We start from the raw sequence: 20,316 nt of genomic DNA, 5'->3' as shown, positions 1-20,316 counted from the left end.
ACTGTAGTCCAGAATGATAATAATGAATTAATCCCAACCCGAGTGACCACGGGATGGCGTGTGTGTATTGACTATAGGAAATTGAACAAGGTCACAAGGAAGGATCACTTTCCCCTTCCTTTTATCGACCAAATGCTAGAGCGATTAGCTGGACATAGTCACTATTGCTTCTTAGATGGCTACTCCGGTTATAATCAGATCGTTATTGCCCCAGAAGACCAAGAGAAAACCACTTTTACCTGTCCCTTTGGTACCTTTGCGTATAGACGCATGCCTTTCGGGCTATGTAATGCCCCTGCAACTTTTCAGCGTTGTATGATGAGCATATTTTCTGATATGGTAGAACGGTTCTTAGAGGTCTTTATGGATGATTTTTCAGTGTTTGGTTCATCTTTCGATGAGTGCTTGCATCATTTGACATTAGTGTTGACTAGGTGTAAGGAAAAAAATTTAGTGCTTAATTGGGAAAAATGCCATTTCATGGTTAAATCAGGAATTGTTAGGGCACATCGTCTCTTCAAAGGGTATAGAGGTAGACAAAGCCAAAGTTGACCTTATTAAGACTTTACAGGTCCCAAAAACCGTAAAAGATATTAGGTCATTCCTAGGGCATGCAGGTTTTTACCGTCGATTCATTAAGGATTTTAGCTTGATTTCTAGACCTCTTTGCAATTTGCTTGCAAAAGATGTTAAGTTTGTCTTTGATGATGCTTGTTTAGAGGCTTTTGAGAAGCTTAAAACTTTACTCACTACTGCCCCGATAGTCTAGGCACCTAACTAGAACCTACCCTTTGAGATTATGTGTGATTCTTCAGATTATGCTATAGACGTCGTTTTAGGACAACGAGAAAACAAATTACTTCATGTGATTTATTATGCTAGTAAAACTCTGAATGATGCCAAAATGAACTACACAACTACCGAGAAGGAACTTTTAGCCATCGTGTTTCCCTTGGATAAGTTTAGGTCTTACCTATTAGGTTCTAAGATCATAATCTATACAGATCATGCTGCTTTGAAATACCTTTTATCTAAGAAGGATACCAAACCTAGATTGATTAGATGGATCCTATTGTTACAGGAATTTTGTCCAGACATTAGAGACCAAGAGGGTGCAGAGAATGTGGTAGCAGACCACTTGTCTAGGCTAGTTGTTAGTTCCCCTAATAATTCCCTTCCTATAAGGGATAGTTTTCCTGATGAACAATTGTTATGTATTTCCCAATCACCTTGGTATGCAAATATAGTGAATTATCTTGTTACTGGTCGAATGCCTCAACATTGGGGTAAGCAAGATCGTTCTAGGTTTTTAGCTGAGGTTATGCATTTCTTTTGGGACGATCCTGATCTGTTTAAGTATTGTCTGGACCATATTATTAGGAGATGTGTATCTGAGAGTGACCAGTCTAGTATTATCTCCTTTTGTCATGAACATGCATGTGGGGGTCATTTTAGTGCTAAGAAGACTGCTGCTAAGATTTTGCAGTGTGGATTTTACTGGCCTTCGTTGTTTAAAGATTCCCATAGTCATTGTGTTTCTTGTGAGCGTTGCCAGAAGTTAGGAACCATTTCCCGTAGAAATATGATGCCTTTGAACCCTATTTTAGTGATTGAGGTCTTTGAAGTGTGGGGCATTGATTTTATGGGTCCATTTCCTATTTCGTTTGGTTATCTTTACATACTTGTCGCTGTAGACTATGTGTCTAAGTGGGTTGAGGCGGTTCCGTGTAAAACGAATGACCATAGGGTCGTAGTTTTTGAAAGAGAATATACTTACACGTTTTGGTACGCCGCGAGCTATAATTAGTGATGGAGGTTCACACTTTTGTAATAGACCGCTTGCTCTTTTAATGATTCAATAGGGTATTACCCATAAAGTAGCAACCCCATATCACCCTCAGACTAGTGGTCAGGTAGAGGTTTCCAATAGGGAAATTAAACGTATTCTAGAGAAAACAGTTAATCCAAACAGGAAAGACTGGTCGTCGAGGCTTACTGATGCCTTATGGGCTTACCGTACTGCGTTTAAGACACCCATTGGAATGTCACCTTATCGTTTAGTGTTTGGCAAGGCATGTCACCTGCCTGTTGAGTTAGAGCATCGACCCTATTAGGCTATTAAGAACTTAAACTTTTCACTTGACAAGGCAGGAGCTCAAAGAAAGCTCCAGCTCAATGAGTTGGACGAGATTCTTAGAGATGCATACGATATTGCTAAGGAGTATAAGAACAAAATGAAACTTGTGCATGATAAGAATATTTTTCGAAAGTCCTTTTCTCCAGGTCAAAAAGTTCTTCTGTATGACACTCGTTTGCATCTATTCCCCGGGAAGTTGCGCTCTCGGTGGACCGGTCCTTTTGTGGTCCATACTGTTTTTCCTCATGACGCTGTTGAGATTGAGACACCAGATGGTAGTAGTTCTTCGAAGGTTAATGGTGGGCCCGGGAAAGCGTATAAAATTGAAGCGAAATGAAACGCGAGCCTACAGTAATACCGCAAGTGCACGGTTGTCAGTTGTAGCTCGTGCAAGTACGGGTCGATCCACAGAGACTGGGGTGTTTTGTAGTGTTTATCTATTTTGGGTTCTAGTTGGCTATTGGGCTTTAGGTATCAAAGGGTTGTGGTACCAATGGGTTATGAATACCCTTTGGAACTGTTGGGCTTGGAATACCCTTTGAGTAAATTGGGCTTAATGGGTTTGTTGTAATGATGAAGTGTTTTAGGCCTTGGGCCTTTGAATGATAATGAATTGTGAACTAGGCTTTGGCCTTAAACTTAGGCTTGGGTTCTTTTGATGTGAACTGGGCCTTAGGCCTTAACCTGGGCTTTTGGTATGATTTGGGCCTTAGCTGGAGCTAGGCTTTTTAGCTATGAACCTGGGCTTTTAGTCTTTGGTTCTAATCTAGCTGTTTGGAGCAGCAGCAGACAAGGCTGGACTGGAGAGGAAGCAGCAGCAGCAGTGGTGGCTTCAGCAGCAGCAGAAGCAGTGCACAGCAGCAGCAAAAGCAGTAGCAAGTAGTAGCAGCTGGGGGAGAACAAGGCAGCAGAAGCAAAGGCAGATGCTCAGCAGGGAAAGGGAGAGCAGGAGCTGTGCAGGCAGACAAGGTAAAGCAGGCTCTAGGCAGACAGGAAGCAAAATCACACAGGGCCAAGGATGGCATCTACAATGACAATGAAGATGGTAGTGAAACAAACTAACAATGATCATGGGAAAGAAGCAAAAATCAGTGGCAATGAGGCACAAAGGCAGTTAGCCTAAGGCAAGGGAGCAGCAATGAAACAAATGGTAACAGTGGCAGTTAACAGGAAACAAAACCAAATAAACCAAGGCTGTTAGCTAAGGGCAGGGAGGAGTTTGCAGCTGTGGCTAAGCTAAGGCTTAGAATCCACCTTGTGTCCTAGCTAAACAATGCAAAAACTTAAGCATCCAACTAGAATGGGAAGAGAATCAGCTTGCTCACTGATTTGCCCCTAGCATTGACTGTCTTTTGAAAGCACAGTCAATCACAGGCATATCAGAGCACCAACTTCTTCCCATTACTCAAGCAAAACAGGCCTTCCTAGCAATTCATCATTCATTAGTGCACTAAGGTTTCATCTGAGCCTCAGCAGTGAACTCAGAACATAATTAACACTACAATGGAACTAAACATGATCATTTAAACTACTAAACAGTGAATGAAAATTGCAAAAGAAGAACCTTGAAAATTAACAGTAAAATCAGCAAAGAACAAACATGAACAGAAAATTAAAACTAAAATTAAACAGTGATTAACCCAAATTTGGGGGTATCTCGGCTAACCAAGAACAACCTTTAACATCCTACATCAATTCCCTTTTATAGTTTACAACAAAATATAAAACCCTAAAATTTTGGGGAAAATCAAATTCTCTCACCAATTTCCTGAATTGAGCTCGACCCATGCTTTGGGTATGTCCCCTCTACTCTTCTGAAGCTTTTCCTGCCCTCAATTTTGTCTTCTCCTCGCTGTTGGTGAAACCCTAGCTCGAGATTTCTTGTCAAACCCACACCTAGGGTTCAGAGATGTGAATTTGGAAAGAAGCCTAGGCTAGGGAGAGATGTCGTGGTGTTGTCGGGTGGTTGTGGTGGTGGTGTGGTTCGAGAAGAAGGTGTAGCTGGTGGAGGTGATGGAGTTGCAGAGCTCTGCAAATTTTGAGAAGAAGGGGAAGAAGAGCTCGAGAGAAGAATGGGTTAGGGGCTGTTTGTTTTGGGGTATAAGGGTTCGGTTGCTAGGGTGTTGAGCGGGTGTAGCGAACTTTGATGAACAGCAAGTAAAGAGCGTTGGATGATCCCATATAGATTGAATCGAACGGCTACGATGGAGAGGTATGTGGCGACCGTTGGATTATGAGATACAACAAAATTGACGACACCAGATGGAGTTAGGTGTTGTAGTGTTAAGCGGAAGTATCGAGGTTTGATGCGCAGGCAAAGAAGCGACCGTAGGATCTAAATGTGATCTAATCTAAAGGCTTGGAATTTAGGTACTATGGTGTTTTGCATGGACTTCAGATTTTGATGAACGATGAAGAAGCGACCATTGGATGATGAGATGGATCCGATCTAACGACTGAGAATGGAGGCGGGTATGGATATAGAAAATGGGTTTGGGTAAGGGTTTTGGGCCTTGGGTATGCCAAGCCCATATCTTCTTTAAGAACAATTCTTCCTTCTTGAGCCCATTTCTAGCCTTTTGGTCTTGTGCACAACATTCTTCGCGGCTTCCTTGTGTAATTCCTCCCGGCTTTTCACTACTTTTCTGCTCTTTTCCGCTCTGCTATTCATCCAAACTTTATTTATTACCTAAAAATGCAAAATTAAGTAAGAAAAATATTTATTCTTGAAAACAATGAAAATACAGAATATGGGATAAAATGTAGAATTACTACACAAAAGATGAGTTAAATGCCAACAAAAAGGGATAAATATATACATTATTTGGCACTCATCAGTTAACGGTCAGCGATTGAAGCCCTTTTTAGAGCCTTTTCCTACAGGTGATGTTGAGGAGGTCCCTCTGGAGGACCCTGTTTACCTTGATTGAACATCGAGGCAATTTTGTATGTTGTATATTATTTTTATAGGTTTTTGGTTACACTTCACCCAAGTACTATCTTTCCGACTTCTCTCTTTACTATTTCCTTATGTTACTTATATTTTTGGTACTGTTATTTAATTAGAAACATTGAAGACAATGTTAGATTTAAGTTTGGGGGTGGGATAGAACTTTTTGTTACTTTTTTGTTGCATAATTAAACTTCAGAGCCTAGAAATTTATGGCTGTTAAGGATGGCACTACCCAATCTAAGTGGATGGAAGCATTTTGGTTGTAGGAGTTGAGGTACCAATCTGACTAGATGGAAACATCTAAAGAGTTTATTCATAAAAGCACAGAGCTCAGGTGTTAGAAATAACATGATAGTTTCACCATATCTCGTTGAGTCCTTTTCACTTCTGTTTTTATTTTGTTTTGTTTTTAAACTATGTTTCCCTAAGTGATTAGGTGGGTCTCACGATTCAAGTTGTTACCAATGCTAGGGTGAATTAGAGTGATTGAGATACAAAAAAAAAAAAAAAAAGAGAAATTGAGACCAGACCATCAGACCAACTTGAATAAATTCAATAAAGTCGACCACTGGAACCCTTGTATATGCCAGTTGTGTTGACCTAGAGTTAGGATTATCAATCACTGGTTCCCTTGTATATGCCAGTATGTTGATATTAGTCAGATTAATATCTCAGTCCATTAGGATAGGTTCATTTTGGCGGAGGCCTTCAGACAGATATGAGAAACACCGTTCACCTAGTAAACATCAAAACCATCTATGTTTTTCTCTATATCCATCTTCTTGATCTATCCATGTGATTAGTTACGACTACGGATATTGATGTCCATAGTGCAACTATCTGAGTAGAGCTCTGTCACTTATATATGAATTTTAGTATGCTTGAGTGCAAACTCGTGTACAACAATTGGAATTTCGCATCAGGGTACTTCCTCCTGTAGTCAATAAGTATGCCAACCAAGGAGATTCTTTAGCGCCTTCCAAGGTTCTGTGTAGATAGATAGGGTATGGAGTATAAAGATTTTGTGGGTATACCTATGGTAATCCCTCCGGATACAACACCCCTCCACTAGAGACACCTAGGGGTTTAAAGGCTTATTGCATACGCTAAATGCAATCGATGATGCCTGCGACAGTGAGTTAGGATTTTATTTTTGCTCGAGGACTAGCAAATAATAGGTTTGAGGGTATTTGATATACACATTTTTGTGTCCGATTTGTCTCGATTCTATATATTGTTAGGGAATATTTTTGTACTTATTATGGTGTTTTATTTATTTGTAGGTATTTTTGGCCAATAAACATTTTTGGAAAAAATTGGCTCGAAAAGTTGTCGGAAAGCACCAGGAGGACACTTGCTATTCGGACCCCCGGTGTGGATAGGGGGCACCCCCAGGACACCCCTTAAGACAGCTGCTAAAGGCACCCCTACTCTGGATAGGGGTCGCCCCTTTATCTTCACCAGAATTTTGGCGGGAAAAAACTGAATTCAAATTCAGTTTTGCAGCGGAATTTTCAGGCGAGATTTTGCTGGAGTTTTGGCCGGATTCAATGGGCCCTTTGGATTGGATATATCCTGTTATGACTAAACAGGGCTGGTAGGTGTGATTGGATCGAATGAGTTGGGCTAGATAAGCCGGAAGAAGAAACAGAGGAGCTGGATGTTTATCGAAGTTCTGTTGATGACTAGGAGGAGATTTAGTCGGAGTTTGACGTGGAGATGGATTGGAATTTAGTTGATGAGTCAAAACAGGATTGGTATGAGCTTTAGATTCGATAAAACAGTGATAAATCTTCGGTTTGAGCGAAACAGGGAAGTAAAGTTATTATCGGACTTTCTGGTTATATATATGGGAGTTGGCGAGATTCTGGAGAGGTTAACTATATTTGGGACTCTATCTTACCTTATTTGAGAAGTTTACAACTCACAGAACCGCGTAGAGAAGCTTGGCAGGGAAAGAAATCCCGAGACTTGAGGTGGAGGAAAGATAAGAATAGCCGAAGATTTCTTGAAGTTCAATCGACCTGTGGGCTATAAAAGAAGTTGGGATGGCTCATAGAAGACGTACGTACACTTTGGGGAAGTTTAGAGAAGAACAAAGAACGAAATCAAGAGTTGCAGGAAATCGTTTCTGCTGGTGCACAAGGAAGAACACGAAGAACAAAAGGCCATTGAAGACAGTCGTTTCTGGGGTCTTAAAATCAACGACAAAGCAACAGTTTTCTGTAACAGTTCCATTGTAACAGCTGTTTTGTAACTCCGATACACTGTTGCAAACAGTCTGTGTTATTACTTTTCACTCTTTTAATCATCTTTTGAGTAACAAACACATATTTTGAGACCATGATTAATATGAGGAGCTAAATCCCATTGCTGAGGCGATAGAGGAAGCTATTTTTCCAACAAAAAGTGGTATATTCTATTTTATCTTTTTATTTGCAATAATTATATGATTATTTGCCTTGAATTATTATTGAATATGATTTTTATTTGAGTGATTATGATCTATTTTGATGGAGTATGCTTAGTTTTAAGACTTTTGATGCTTCATACTTGGTATTTACAATTAATACTTTTGAAAATCTACTTGTTGCAATATTTTAGAATCAAATTAATCGAGAAAATTGCATAAATATAAGTATTGGTTTAATCACTTTGAACTTGGAAAATAGTGGAATCTTAGCCTCAGTGTTTCTTTTAATATTGATATCATCTTTGTTTGAGTTTGCTATAATTTTTATTGTGTTTTCTATTTTAGTTTTGAATTTAAGTCTAAAAAATCCTTCACAAATCTGAGAAACGACACTCTTTTTACCACTATCTACAAATCACATCACATGCCTCATTGAATAAATTCCGCATGAAACTTCCATGCATGCCTCCATGTATTAATTCTGCATGAAACTTCCCTACATTCATCCCTATATTAATTCTGCATGAAACTTCCCTGCTGATAGTCGCATTTATGTGTCTAATTTTCCTCAATGTTTCGTATTGTTGGTACTCGTTTTCGTCCTTATTATGGTGTTTTGTGTATTTTTAGGTATTTTTGGAAAATAAATATTGTTGGAAAAATCGGCTCGAAAAATCACTCGGAACACCCCCGGAGGACACTTGCTATACGGAGCCAGATTTGGTCAAGGGGCACCTCAATTACTAAGGGGCACCCTAAAAAGGCAGCTGTTATTCGCACCCCACAGCTGGTTATGGGGACACCATCTTCTTCATTTGAAACTTAAAAATTGGCGGGAAAAATGTGGCAGTTCTCTCAGATTGTTTCGATCGAAATTTGAAGATGTTCTAGGTGGACTAAAGGGCTGAAACTTCATGGGTAGTTGTGATATGTCATAAAAGAGCTGGTATGGGTGTTTGTTTCGATCAAATTTTGATGGAAAATCCGTGACAAGGAATCAGGGTAGCCCGTGCATGAGAAGAATAGTTCACGGGTTTTGGAAGATTTATGCGTGTTCTGCTCGTGTATGATGACTCTAGCAACACTCTGGACCGTGAAGAAGATAAATGAGGAGATTTTGCAGCTGTAGAAACACGTGAGAAGCTAAAACAGGGAAGAAAATATTCCTAGAATATTTTTCTTCACTACCGAGTTTAATGAAAATTTGTGAGAGTTATGGCGTGATATTTTGCTGATGTTGAGTATATATAGGATGAGGGGATCATAGAGAAGGGAGACGGAGAGATTGGGAGAGAAAAAGAGCACCACAGAGCGAAAAATCAAATTTGTAGAGCTGCCACTTCTGCTGCTGCAAAACTGAAGAACACGAAGAACGGACCTGCACCAGCAGTCGTTTTTGAACACTGACATCAACTCATTCTTTGGGTCGCAGTTTACATGCAGACTTAAAAACGCAACAACAACAGTAGGGCTCTTTGTAACGGTTTTTGCAACAGTTATAAGCGTTGCAAACCCGATTTTTATTATAATTCTCCCTTATTCATCATTTGTAACCCTTTGAGCATAAATGAAATCAACTTTTGAGCGTGTTTCCAACATGATGAGCAGCTAATTCTCTCGTAACCAAGGCAATGGATGAAGCTATTCACACATGAACAGTGGGTAACTATTTCATTTTCTCTAATATTTAATTATAATTCACTTAATCACTGCCTTTGCAGAATTCTTAAAAGTTTACATAATTTGTTCATTAGTTATGATTCAATTAGATAGGTTATACTTTGGTTAGATAATCTATGCTTAGGGGATACAATTAATTTTTGAGAATATGTTTGATTATTTGTGGATTAAGAAATAAAGGATTAAAAGGATAATTAGAGTTATGAGATATTTGACATCATTCATGTGTAATAGTGGATTCTAGTGTCTTGGTTATTTTCCAATCACTTGAAATCAATTTTGAGTTAAGTTTTCTATATTTTTAAGTTCTATTAAGTCTAGAATTCACAGCCTTCACAAGCCTCAACGAACTCTTTACTACAACATCATTGAAAAGACCATCAATTTTTGGCGCCGCCGACGCAGGCTTGTCTTTAGGATAGAGTTTTTAGATTTATTTTTTTTTTATTTTTTTTATTCTTCTTTTCCTTTCAGATTTTGGGAATTTGGAGCAAAAGAAATTTTTGCCAAAGCTTTGGAGAATATTTAAAGACTTGAAGTAAAAGGCAAACCGAAAGGAGCTAAAGAAGAAGAATTTTTTTTATTTTATAGAAAAAGAGAGAAAAAAAAAGAGTGTGTTATTTTATTAGATTGTATTAGGAATTCTTTTTATTTTGTATTTTTCTTTTTATTTTTGCACTTTATTTTTTGGACCTTTCTTTTGGACTTTGGACATTTGGACATTAATTTTTTTTTAAACCCTACGGAAGGGTAGATTAAATATTAAACTATTTGCAGAGAAGGACGGTGATTACGATATCACCTCGGACCCTCGGGTTCGTACACAACATAGGAGTTGTGGCCCGAGTCGACGACAACGGTTCATCCCCCGTCTGGAACGGGAGGTAAGTTTGTCGAAACACTCGCGAATCCCTTGTCAGCGAGTTATTGTATTCCTTCGTTTGCATATATGCTGAGGAACTGAAAATAGCTGTTTTAAATTCCTAGTAAAGGGCAAGGACTGGCCATACAAGATAAGGGTTCGGATTTCATCACCGTTCTCTTCTTGCCCGCCTTAGGAAAACGAAACCAAATGCGAACCTAAGCTTTAAAATTTGGAATAGAACGAGACCTATAGGATAACGAGCTTAGTAGGAAAGTCGTTCGAAAAATATTGGTTACTCTTTTAGCATACTTCGAAGTTCATGATGGTTTCTGTGAGTTGAATGCGTGACTGCGCCGCCTTGTGATAGCGGTGAGGCCTTGGGTATCAAAGCTCCACTGAGCTTCCCTCGCCTCAATTCAACTTACTTTAACTCGGATTGATTCCAGAGGGGTTTGCTTAAATTGTAACGAATTCCCTTTCGAAGGATTATAAGCTGGTCTAGAAACAATCTAAGTGGAGCCATCATGCTTTTTGTTTGCTAGAATTCAGTAGGTTTGCTGTGGTGGAGTCATCCTTGTTTGTGTTTGCATAGAACTTCCCTTACCTTTTAGGGCTTTTCGTTTTAGTTTTGTTTTTCTAGTGTATGCCCGAGGTCATTAGAGAACGGGCTTGGAAAAGAAACACTCTAGGTCGTCTGATTAGTGATAAACCTAGTAGTTCTTCTTGTGAAGGAGGGGAGCTCGAAGACTCTTCTTTAGAGAGCCCCGTTTTTGGAAACTTCAGTTTTGAGAATCTGCTTCTTTGTGAAGAAAGTACTCCTAGTCCTTTGGTAGTCCAAGAAATGGCAACTTTAAAAGATTTATTGAACCCAACTAGGACCTCTCGTCCGTCTTGTATCAAGTTAGCTGAAACCGAGGAAAATTATGAACTCAAACCTGGGACTTTACAGATGCTCCCAACCTTTTTAGGAAAAGAGAATGAGAACCCCTATTTTCATGTTAGGGAATTTGAGGAAGTATGTAGTACTCTGAAAATTAAAAACCTTAGTGATGATGCACTGAAACTTAGGTTATTCCCCTTTTCCTTAAAAGATAAAGCCAAATCTTGGCTGTATAGTTTGGATTCTGAGTCAATTGAAACCTATGAACAACTTACATCTGCCTTTATACATAAGTTTTTTCCAAGGCACAAAATATCGTCTATTAGGACACAAATTTGTACTTTTTCTCAACAATAGGGAGAATCTTTATATAGGTATTTAGAAAGGTTCAATGACTTAATATCTCAATGTCCTCATCATGGTTTAGAGAAGGTTAGGTTAGTTCAGATCCTCTACGAGGGTTTAGATTATTCAACAACAACCATGGTTGAGTCCTTATGTACAGGTGGGTTTGAGAATAAAACTGTTGATGAGGCGATGACATTTTTGAATGAAATCACCAATAAGACCCAACAATGGGAAAATAATAGGGAACCCCAGAAACAATTCTTCTAAGTAGAGGAAATGTTAATAGGGTAGAAGGATCCTATGAGTCAGATGCTAAAATAGCAGCCATAGCCAAGAGGTTAGAAGCGTTGGAGTTAGGTCATTCTAGTGGTACTAGTGGTAGAATAGAGCCTTTTTGGGAAGACCATACTATTGAAGAGCAAGCCAATGCTCTTTATAACAACACTAGATTCGATAACCGTCAGAAGTTTGACCCTTATTCAGAAACCTATAACCCTGGCTGGAAAAACCATCCCAACCTTTCTTGGTCTAAGGGACAGAATCAAGATCAGTCTAGTAACTCTCAAGCTCCCCCAGGTTTTGGCTATCCTAAGAATCCTTCAGCCCCGACACATTTTCAGAACCCTTCGGATAAGAAGATTATGAGTTTAGAAGAGTCTCTTGCTTTGTTAACTCGTACCACTATGCAGTTTCAGCAATCTGTTACTCAAGGTTTAGAAGAAAATAAGAGAATAGGTCAGGCTAATTCTCAGGCTATTTCCGAGTTGAAAACCCAGGTTACTATCAACCTACCATTGTTGGATGCGATTAAGCATATTCCGGCTTATGCCAAGTTCCTTAAGGACTTGTGTACACGAAAGCGTAAGCTTAGTGTCCAAAAGAAAGCCTTCATAGCTAGTCACGTGAGTTCCATTATTCAGAATACCACTACTCCTAAGTATAAATACCCAGGGTCCCCTACCATTTCTTGCACAATAGGTAAACACCGTGTTGAGAAAGCTTTGCTTGACTTAGGAGCCAGTGTGAATTTACTTCCATACCATGTGTTCCTTAAGCTAGGACTTGGTGAGATGAAACCTACCCAGATGACACTCCAGTTAGCTGATAGGTCCGTTAAAATTCCTCGTGGTGTGATCGAGGATGTTCTTATTGAGGTCGACAAGTTTATTTATCCAGTGGATTTTGTTATCCTAGATACCCAACCTGTCCCTGACCCAAAGAACCAGATACCGGTGATTTTAGGTCGCCCATTTTTAGCAACATCCAATGCGATTATTAACTGTCGAACTGGTATTATGAATTTTTCGTTTGGTAATATGACTATTGAGCTGAACATCTTTCACATTAGTAAGCTACCCCAGGAACTGGACGACTCGAGCGTAGAAGAGGTGAACATGATAGGCACCTTAGTAAAGGAGTCATTACCAAACACTTTGATAGAAGATCCATTAGAGAAATGCCTAGCTCACTTTGGGATTGATTTTGATGATGATGATGTGATTAATGAGGTGAATGCTTTGTTAGATTCAACCCCTTTGTTAGACACTAGTAATGGATGGAAACCTAAGTTCGAACCTTTACCCGTTCCCGAGTCTACCCTAGTTCCTTCGTTGGAAAAGCCTCCCAAGTTGGACCTTAAACCATTACCAGATACCCTGAAGTATGTGTTTTTAGGCCCCTCTGAAACTTTACCTGTGATTATATCATCCGACTTGGACAGTGATCAGGAAAGTAGGCTAGTGACTGTCCTTCAGAATAACAAGGAAGCTTTAGGGTGGACCATAGAAGACATTAAGGGTATAACTCCTATTGATTGTATGCATCATATCTATTTAGAGAGTGACACCAAACCTTCTAGGGAGATACAACATCGACTAAACCCTAATATGAAAGAAGTTGTTCGAACCGAGGTTCTGAAGCTGTTAGATGCAGGCATTATCTACCCCATTTCAGACAGTAAGTGGGTCAGCCCCGTTCAGGTTGTTCCCAAGAAATACGGTATTACTGTAGTCTAGAATGATAACAATGAGTTAATCCCAACCCGAATGACCACGAGTTGGTGTGTCTGTATTGACTATAGAAAATTGAACAAGGTCACTAGGAAGGACCACTTTCCCCTTCCCTTCATCGACCAAATGCTAGAGAGATTAGCTGGACGTAGCCATTATTGCTTTTTAGATGGATACAGCGGTTATAATCAGGTTCCTATTGCCCCAGAAGACCAATAGAAAACCACTTTTACCTGTCCCTTTGGTACCTTTGCGTATAGACGCATGCCTTTCGGCCTATGTAATGCCCCTGCGACCTTCCAGCGTTGTATGATGAGCATATTTTCTGACATGGTAGAACGGTTCTTAGAGGTCTTTATGGATGATTTTTCAGTGTTTGGTTCGTCTTTCGATGAGTGCTTGCATCATTTGTCATTAGTTTTGACTAGGTGTAAGGAAAAGAATTTAGTGCTTAATTGGGAGAAATGTCACTTCAAGGTTCATTCAGGAATTGTTCTAGTGCATATCGTATCTTCAAAGGGTATAGAGGTAGATAGAGCCAAAGTTGACCTTATTAAAACTTTACCGGTCCCAAAAACCGTAAAAGGTATTAGGTCATTCTTCGGGCATGCTGGTTTTTATCGTCGATTCATTAAGGATTTTAGCTTGATTTCTAGACCTCTTTGCAATTTGCTTGCAAAAGATGTTAAGTTTGTCTTTGATGATGCTTGTTTAGAGGCTTTCGAGAAGCTTAAAACTTTACTCACTACCGCCCCCATAGTCCAGGAACCCAAATGGAACCTACCCTTTGAAATCATGTGCGATGCTTCAGATTATGCTATTGGTGTTGTGCTAGGTCAGTAAGAAAACAAGTTACTTCATGTAATTTACTATGCTAGCAAAACTCTGAATGATGCCCAGTTGAACTATACCACTACGGAGAAGGAACTGTGAGCCGTTGTGTTTAACTTAGACAAGTTTAGACCCTGTCTCTTAGGTTATAAGATCGTAATATATACTGATCATGCTGCTTTGAAATATCTTTTGTCTAAGAAGGATACCAAACTTAGATTGATTAGGTGGATCCTGTTGTTACAAGAGTTTTCTCCAGACATTAGAGACAAAAAGGGTGCAGAAAATGTAGTAGCAGACCACTTGTCTAGACTTGTTGTGGATACCCTTAATGATTCCCTTCCTATAAGGGACAACTTTCCTGATGAACAATTGTTCTTTGTTACCCAATTACCTTGATATGCGAATATAGTGAACTATCTTGTTACTGGTCGAATGCCCCAACATTGGGGTAAACAAGAGCGTTCTAGATTTTTAGCTGAGGTTAAGCACTTCTTTTGGGATGATCCTTATTTGTTTAAGTATTTTCCAGACCAGATTATTAGGAGATGTATACCTGAGAGTGACCAGTCCAGTATTATTTTCTTTTGTCATGATCATGCGTGTGGGGGTCACTTTAGTGCTAAGAAGACTGCTGCTAAGATATTGCAGTGTGGATTCTATTGGCCTTCGTTTTTTAAAGACTCCCACAGTTATTGTGTTACTTGTGAACGTTGCCAGAAATTAGGAACCATTTCTCGTAGGAACATGATGCCCTTGAACCCTATTTTAGTTGTCGAGGTCTTTGATGTGTGGGGTATTGACTTTATGGGTCTGTTTCCTAATTCTTTTGGTAACCTATACATCCTTGTCGCTGTAGACTATGTCTCTAAGTGGATTGAGGCGGTTGCGTGTAAAACCAATGACCATAGGGTTGTGATTGATTTCTTGAAAAATAATATTCTTACACGTTTTGGAACACCGCGGGCTATAATTAGTGATGGTGGGTCGCACTTTTGTAATGGACCTTTTAGGCTTTTGATGAAGAAATATGGTATTACACATAAGGTAGCTACCTTGTATCATCCACAGACTAGTGGTCAGGTTGAGGTTTCCAATAGGGAGGTAAAATGTATATTAGAGAAAACAGTTAATCCTAATCGGAAAGACTGGTCGTCTAGGCTTATTGATGCCTTATGGGCTTACCGTACTGCGTTTAAGACCCCCATTCGAATGTAGCCTTATCGGCTTGTGTATGGCAAGGCATGTCATTTACCTGTCGAGTTAGAACATAGAGATTATTGGGCTATTAAGAAGCTAACCTTTCTCTTGACAAGGAAGGAGCCCATAGGAAACTCCATCTCAATGAGTTGGACGAGATTCGTATTGATGCTTACGATAGTGCGAAGGAGTATAAGAACAAAATGAAACTTGTGCGTGATAGAAATATTTTAAGGAAGTCATTTTCTCCAGGTCAAAAAGTTCTTCTGTATGATACCCGCTTGCATCTTTTCCCTGGGAATTTACGTTTTCGGTGGACGGGTCCTTTTATTGTTCGCACTGTCTTTCCTCATGGAGCTGTTGAGATCGAGACACCGGATGGTAGTAGTTCTTCGAAGGTTAACGGTCAAATATTGAAACCCTTTTTAGAGCCCTTTCCAACAGGTGATGTTGAGGAGGTCCCTCTGGAGGACCCTGTTTACCCTTGATTGACCATCGAGGCGATTGTATGTTGTATATTAGTTTTTGATTTCTCTCTTCACCCAGGTACTATCTTTCCGACTTCTCTCTTTACTGATTCCTCGTGTTACTTTACTTTTTGGTATTGATCTTTCATTAGAAACATTGAGGACAATGTTAGATTTAAGTTTGGGGGTGGTGAAGAAACTTTTTGTTAGCTTTTAGTTGCAATAAATAAACTCCAGAGCCTAGAAATTTATGTTTATTAAGGTTGGCACTAACCGATCTAAGTGGATGGGAATATTTTGATTGTAGGAGTTGAGGAACCAATCTGATTAGATGGAAACATCTAGAAGAGTCTATTCATAAAAGCACAGAGCTCAGGTGTTAGAAAAGAAAACATGGTAGTTTTGCCATATCATCGTGATGGAAACATCGAAAGAATCCTGATCACTTCTTCTTTTTTTTTTAACCATTACTAGGGTGAAATAGAGTGACTGAGATGAAAAAAAAAATTGAGACCAGACCACCAGACCAACCGGAATAAATACAATAAAGACCACTGGTACCCTTGTATATTCCAGCTGAGTTGACCTAGAGTTAGGATTATCGACCACTAGTTCCCTTGTATTTTCCAGTGTGTTGATATTAGTCCGGACCAGTATCTCAGTTCATTAGGATAGGTTCACCTTAGTCAACATCATCCACATTTTTCTCTACATCCATCTTCTTAATCTATCCATGTGATTGGTTGACTCCGGTTTATGATGTCCAGAAACTATCTGAGTAGAGCTCTGTCACTTTATATGAATTTTAGTATGCTTGAATGCAAACTCGTGTACAACAATTGGAATTTCGCATCAGGGTACTTCCTCATGTAGTTAATAAGTATGCAACCAAGGAGATTCTTTAGTGCCTTCCAAGGTTCTGCATAGATAGCTAGGGTCTGGAGTAATGGTTTTGTGGGCACACCTCTGGTAAACCCTCCCGAGATTAACTCGGTTTTATTTATTTTTTATTAGTTTTGCTCGAGGACTAGCAAATAATAAGTTTGGGGGTATTTGATAGACGCATTTATGTGTCTAATTTGTCCTCAATGTTTCGTATTGTTGGTACTCGTTTTCGTCCTTATTATGGTGTTTTGTGTATTTTTAGGTATTTTTGGAAAATAAATATTGTTGGAAAAATCGGCTCGAAAAATCACTCGGAACACCCCCCGGAGGACACTTGTTATACGGAACCCATATTTGGTTAAGGGGCACCTCAATTACTAAGGGGCACCCCAAAAAGGCAGCTGCTATTCGCACCCCACATCTGGTTAGGGGGACACCATCTTCTTCATTTGAAACTTAAAAATTGGCGGGAAAATGTGGCAGCTCTCTAAGAATGTTTCGATCGAAATTTGAAGATGTTCTAGGTGGACTAAAGGGCTGAAACTTCATGGGTAGTTGTGATATGTCATAAAAGAGCTGGTATGGGTGTTTGTTTCGATCAAATTTGGCTGGAAAATCCGTGACAAGGAATCAGGGCATCCCGTGCATGAGAAGAATAGTTCACGGGTTTTGGAAGATTTATGCGTGTTCTGCTCGTGTATGATGACTCTAGCAACACTCTGGACCGTGAAGAAGATAAATGAGGAGATTTTGCAGCTGTAAAAACACGTGAGAAGCTAAAACAGGGAAGAAAATATTCCTAAAATATTTTTCTTCACTGCCGAGTTTAATGAAAATTTATGAGAGTTATGGCGTGATATTTTGCTGTTGTTGAGTATATATAGGGTGAGGGGATCATAGAGAAGGGAGACGGAGAGATTGGGAGAGAAAAAGAGCACCACAGAGCGAAAAATCAAATTTGTAGAGCTGCCACTTCTGCTGCTGCAAAACTGAAGAACACGAAGAACGGACCTGCACCAGCAGTCGTTTTTGAACACTGACATCAACTCATTCTTTGGGTCGCAGTTTACATGCAGACTTAAAAACGCAACAACAACAGTAGGGCTCTTTGTAACGGTTTTTGCAACAGTTATAAGCGTTGCAAACCCGATTTTTATTATAATTCTCCCTTATTCATCATTTGTAACCCTTTGAGCATAAATGAAATTAACTTTTGAGCGTGTTTCCAACATGATGAGCGGCTAATTCTCTCGTAACCAAGACAATGGATGAAGCTATTCACACATGAACAATGGGTAACTATTTCATTTTCTCTAATATTTTATTATAATTCACTCAATCACTGCTTTTGCAGAGTTCTTAAAAGTTTACATAATTTTCTTCATTAGTAGTGATTCAATTAGATAGGTTATGCTTTGGTTAGATAATCTATGCTTAGGGGATACAATTAATTTTTGAGAATATGTTTGATTATTTGTGGATTAAGAAATAAAGGATTAAAAGGATAATTAGAGTTATTAAATATTTGACATCATTCATGTGTAATAGTGGATTCTAGTGTCTTGGTTATTTTCCAATCACTTGAAATCAATTTTGAGTTAAGTTTTCTATATTTTTAAGTTCTATTAAGTCTAGAATTCATTGCCTTCACAAGCCTCAACGAACTCTTTACTACAACATCATTGAAAATACCATCACCTGCATGCCTCCCTGTATTAATTCGCTCTGCTGGCAGACTGGATTGACTGACTGACATGCATAATGGGTTTGCAGTACGGATGGAGGATTCCGCCTGTGGGAAGTGTTGGGCAACATGGCCGGGGGATATGCCCGAGAGAGATGGCCGGGGGACATGGTCGGGGGACATGCACGGTGGAGATGGTCGGGGGACATGGCCGGGAACTGGTTGGCAGCATCGCAGGCAACATGACTGGAAATTGGCTAAAGGCGCGACTTGCAACTTGACTTTGACGCTTGATTGGCGGTTGACTTTGACCATTGATCAGGCGTTGACTTCATGGATCACTGGATTAGCTGGTAGCTACTTCAGTCGGTAGGCTTGTGGCAGGCTTGGATGAGGGCCAAAGGGTGATTTAAGTAGCAATTTGGCCCATTATGTGGTATTTTTACTCATGGAATCATGCCAACCTCAAGTAATTCTGAAGTATCGGGTCAAGGGTAAGATACTTCCCGCTAATTTTTCGTATAACCAGCTGCGAGTCACTAGTAAGTCTCACTTCCTCAAGTCACTGGTGTATTTTTTTTCTTCCAAAACCTGAAAACTCGACGACCCTTTTTTTTTGGGGAATTTCTCTAATTTTCCTCTTCTTCTTTTTTCTACGCTACCACATGTAAACATGACCAAATTTTGGGACTTATGCCAAGACGTCAAGACCTTTTTTTACAGACAAGAATGATAAAAGAACAACTAACTATACACTCTTTCACTTCTTACAACAATTCTACCAATAAAACCCTCGCTCAATATCCGAGTAATACATCAGGAGGTTGATTGATTCACACCCCTTCAATCTCCCCTTTGTTGTGCTAGATATAATAAAGTACTTAATCTTCCATAGAATTTGATTCTCCGTATCTCTGCATAAAGACGAAATTGTCAAAACTCAACATAAGCTCTTCAATATCCTTTACCAGGCTTCTCATGACCCATGGAATATTAGTCTCCTTCTTACACAACTAAACAACATAAGTAGAATGTGTTTCTACTTCAACTCTTTTGATTGTCATCTCTTTTGCTAACTCCAATCCTTCCCTAGTAGCTCAAACTTCTGCGACGTTGTTATCATTCTTATAGATGTGCTTTGCAAAACACGTTTGAAACACGCCATCATCTCCCTTGATGACCCCACCAATTCCAGTGTCACTAGCAATATTATAGGCACCATCACAGTTGAGATTTTTATATCCTTAGCTCCAGCACACCCAAGGAACTCCTTCCTGCAAAGTCTACCACTGACACTTAGGTGATCTCTTACCTTTTTGATTGCCTTCTCAAGAACCCTTGTTGGGAAAGACACATTTTTGTTGAAAATTCGTTCGTTCCTTCCGATCCATATGGACCACAGGACAAATGACAACATGTTCTGCCACTTTAGGCATATTCCTATGCACATGCCAAAACCTGATATTTGGCATATATGCACCCACTATGGGTATGCCAAATTGCCAAACTCATATGCCTATATGTTATTCCCGACATATAGGCATACACGACAGAGTTTCCAGTGAGCGATAGAGTGTCCATCGCTCGATGGTCATTCCAGCGCTCGCTGGTCAATCAAGCGCCAGCAGTATTCAAGCTGTCGTTCGATGGTAAGATTAATGCTTGTCAGTTCCTCATATAACGGCTACTATTTTTCCACTCTATAAATACCTAATTTAAATCTCATTTTAACTCACATCAGAATTTCTAAATCTCTCTAGAATTTCTCAATCTCCCATTCTTTTCATCACTCTTCCAATTCCTTAGAGAGCATGGCTGATAATATAAACCTTGCTGAGTGCTTAGCAAACCACCGTGTTGTCGAAAATCGAAGAGTTGTTAATCGTGACAATGTAGACAGTGAAATTAAGATTAATCAAATTAGGAAACGTCAATTTATGAGGCGAAAACCAAAATTCATCACT

The sequence above is a fragment of the Papaver somniferum genome, chromosome 7 (assembly GCF_003573695.1).
Source record: "Papaver somniferum cultivar HN1 chromosome 7, ASM357369v1, whole genome shotgun sequence".
In the NCBI taxonomy this organism is placed as follows: Eukaryota; Viridiplantae; Streptophyta; class Magnoliopsida; order Ranunculales; family Papaveraceae; genus Papaver; species Papaver somniferum.
The sequence above is the reverse complement of the archived record's forward strand: the minus strand, read 5'-3'. Positions refer to the sequence as shown.